We start from the raw sequence: 3,628 nt of genomic DNA, 5'->3' as shown, positions 1-3,628 counted from the left end.
CCATTCCTTGCATCATCAAAATGCTTCTAGCTTACGTAAAAAATTTAATATTACCAGAGAACAAGCTCGTCAAATTGTAAGCCAATGCCCTAAGTGTGTTATTCACTCTCCATCTCTGCCATCAGGGGTAAATCCTCGTGGATTAAAACCAAATCAAATATGGCAAATGGATGTAACTCATATTCCTCAATTTGGTAAGTAATGTTATGTGCATGTCATAGTGGACACTTATTCAAGATTTATTTTTGCCACAGCACATACTAAGGAAAATACTCAACATGTAATTTCTCATTGCCTAGCAGCTTTTTCTGTGTTAGGGTGCCCTATGCAGATTAAAACAGATAATGCTCCAGCTTATATAAGCTCTTCTTTTCAACAATTTTGCCAAGAGTTTCAAAGTAATCATAAAACAGGAATTCCTTATAACCCCCAAGGTCAAGCCATTGTGGAACGAGCTCATTTATCTATTAAGCTTCAATTACAAAAATTAAAGAGGGGGGAATAGGGTTATGACTCCCCAAAATAGCCTCAATCATGCTTTGTTTGTTTTAAATTTTTTAAACTGTGACGCAGAAGGTCACACTGCTGCTGAGAGACAAATGTCTCCCTCAGTAACAGGCCCTTTAGGCAGAGTTTTGTGGAAAGATTTACAGACTGGTCAATGGAATGGCCCATACCCAGTGCTTATGTGGGGCAGAGGTCATGCTTGTATCTTTCCAGAAGGTGCTTTTCATCCTATTTGGGTTCCTGAACGCGCGATCAGACATGGAAGAGATAGAACCGAGATTCAAATGACTGAAGATCGACCTGGAGGAGCCCCCATCCAAAAGGAAGAGATATCAGAAAAAGATGAAGAAAAACCAGATTGACCCAGCCGAAAAGCTGATTTCATAGGAAGACGTAAAGAAGCTAACAACACAGGCTTCCCGAATAATTCGACTCCTAGGAAAGAACAGGACCCCAGTGATGATGGTAGCAACAGTAATTGCCCTGCTGGGCTGTCAGGTAAAGGGGGATCAAGTAGACACTTACTGGACATATTTCCCAGATCCACCCCTGGTACACCCAGCTGTGTGGACTGGAGAATCTATTCCAGTATTTACTAATGACTCATTCATGATGGGAGGATTTACAGATACTCATATTACTCCCAATCATGTGACTAGATTTAATTATTCTGGCTACAGTGCCCAATTACCTTTGTGTTGGTCCCACAATAAACATGCTGGCTGTCTGAAAGTATCATTCGAGGAAAAGACAGCGATTGGTAGACCTAGACTGACAAATAATTCTATTTATGGAGACTTAAAACCTTATACTAGATCAGTAATTAAGATGGGACTTTCCCATAACAAGCCAGTCATTTCTGCAAAACCTCCACGGATACCCCACTGTCCAAATAGTTCTACAATTGAGATTGGCACCTTTCCTAGATGGATGGATTGTGTAAATACTTTTCCTGTACAACACAAGGTGTCTAAAGATAGTGGGTATATTTTAGACTGGTCTCCAAAAATTGATAAGAGACAATTACAAAGAAATTCTGCTCTGACATCTGTAGGATTTGTTAGTAATATTTTGACTTATAGTGAGGGTGGTATTCAAAAACATGTTTGGTGCTTAATTGCTGCCTCAGAATTCTTACATTTTACAGACAAGCCTTTACCAAAATTTGTTGGCAAGAACTGTAAGGAGGGATCTTGCTATGGCTTACGAGCCTGTGTCCAATCTCCTTATGTTTTAATTATTGGAAATGTAAAAGTTAAATGGATAGATGACAGATCTATTGTTACTTGTAACAAATGTAACCTAACCAATTGAATTACTAGGTATAATGGAGGAAAAGGAGTGCTGGTACTTCATCAGCCCTCTTTTGTTTTATTACCTGCTAATATTTCAGAGCCATGGTATGCTGATACTGGTTTACAAGTCTTGCAGCAAATTCATGCCCAGCTAGCAAGACCTAAACGTGCTATTGGAATTATAATTGTTGGTGTTTTGGCGCTAGTCTCTTTTATTGCCTCCACTGTCTCTGCGTCTCTGACATTGTCTCAAAATATTCAGCATGCACAATTTCTTAATAATTTAGCTCAAAATACTTCCAAGGCTCTGCGTAATCAAGTAAATGTTGATGAAAGGATTGAGACTAAATTAAACGCCTTAGAGGCGACTGTTATAGACATAGGTAATGAACTTTCAGCTTTAAAATTTAAAGAAAGGCTTAAATGCCATGCAAATTGTAAACATGTGTGTGTTACAGCTGCCAAGTACAATGCTTCTCTCTGGGATTGGGAGAAGGTTAAAAACCATTTGTTAGGTATTTGGCAAAATAGTAATAATAGCTTGGATATTCTGGAACTTCATCACCATATCCAAGACATTCAAAATAATAAAGCTGATTTTTCGGATCCTTCTTGTTTGGCTAACCAAATATTGAAGGAGTTAAATGGATTTAACCCTGGAAATATTCTTAAACACTCGGCCTGGTACATTATTGGATTGTTCTCTTTGCTGTTAATTCTCTTTTGTGTTGTAATTATAGGATGGCGAGTCTTTGGAACACGAATACAGAAACTCCAAAGAGTAAACCACTGCCTCATTTTTAAGAAAAAAAAGGGGGGATATGTGGGGAGCCATTCTCACACGTGATTGGGCAACTCCCCGATTGGGTGTGAGGCGCTCTGGCTAAACTGTGTTGGAGCTTTCCCGACCCTCTCCTGGTGTGAGAGCCTGTCCGTGTGGGGGTGTGACTGACCACTGACCCTGGGGCCAATCACTGACCCTGACTTTGGAGTGCTGCCCCCCTCAACCTTCATTGGATGGAATTCTCCCCTGAATTTCTTGTTCCCCAATAAAAGGCCACTCCCTGGCATGCTCTCTCTCTCTCTCCTGCTAGCCCTGAGTAATTCCTGCTGCCCTACCGGGTGGTTTGAGGTGTGAGCCAGAGGGAGAGCTGTCTCGGACCTGGTCATAGAAAAAGGTAATTGAGTCTGTGTGTTTATTTTGATCTCACTAGCTAACTTTTATGCCAAGAACCTCTTTAATGAAACCAGTGTGCTGGTCACTTGGTGGAAGTAGCTGCTCATTCAATGGTCCAGTACAAATTAGAGGAGACCATTGTTTTGGACTGAGATCCTGCATCAGGCCCTAACAGACCAGACCAAATCTAAATGGTGTTCTCATACTAGGTACCACATAATTAAATTAAAATTTTAAACAAGTCAATTTTTCACAACAAACAAACAACAACAACAACAAAAAAAAATCCCCGGAGATTTACAGCCATCAATCAAAGGGGATCCAGTCAAGCTTTTGGATGAAGATCCCTCAGCTTTAATCCATACAAGGAAAAAGTGATAACAACAGATCCACTTTTTATACTATGCCCTTTCCTTTTGTTTGTTAAAGTTAATTGACATACCAACACCTCGCCTACCTATCTCCTCCTCCTCCTCCTCCTCCTCCTCCTCCTCCTTCTTTTGTAATGAAAACACTTAAAATCAATTATTTTAGAAATTTTGAAATATATAATACAGACTTGAATTATTTTATTTTATTTATTTATTGTTCTTTTTAGATATACATGACAGTAGGGCATATTTTGACATGTATTCATGGAGTATAACTT

General features: G+C 39.5%; 1 protein-coding gene across 2 annotated transcripts in view; it reads left to right on the top strand.

Annotated features, from left to right (window-relative positions):
• Nucleotides 1–2,964, top strand: part of LOC125612077 — an 11,435-nt gene extending 8,471 nt beyond the window's left edge. Inside the window, exons 2-3 of one of the 2 annotated variants that reach the window (XR_007342367.1) lie at nt 721–1,005; nt 2,543–2,964. The gene's annotated coding sequence lies outside the window, so the exon portion shown is untranslated. The other variant, XR_007342366.1, reaches the window with a different exon arrangement.
• Nucleotides 2,965–3,628: the final 664 nt, after the last annotated feature.

This window comes from Marmota marmota, unplaced genomic scaffold, assembly GCF_001458135.2.
Source record: "Marmota marmota marmota unplaced genomic scaffold, marMar, whole genome shotgun sequence".
Taxonomy (NCBI): Eukaryota; Metazoa; Chordata; class Mammalia; order Rodentia; family Sciuridae; genus Marmota; species Marmota marmota.
The sequence above is the reverse complement of the archived record's forward strand: the minus strand, read 5'-3'. Positions and strand labels throughout refer to the sequence as shown.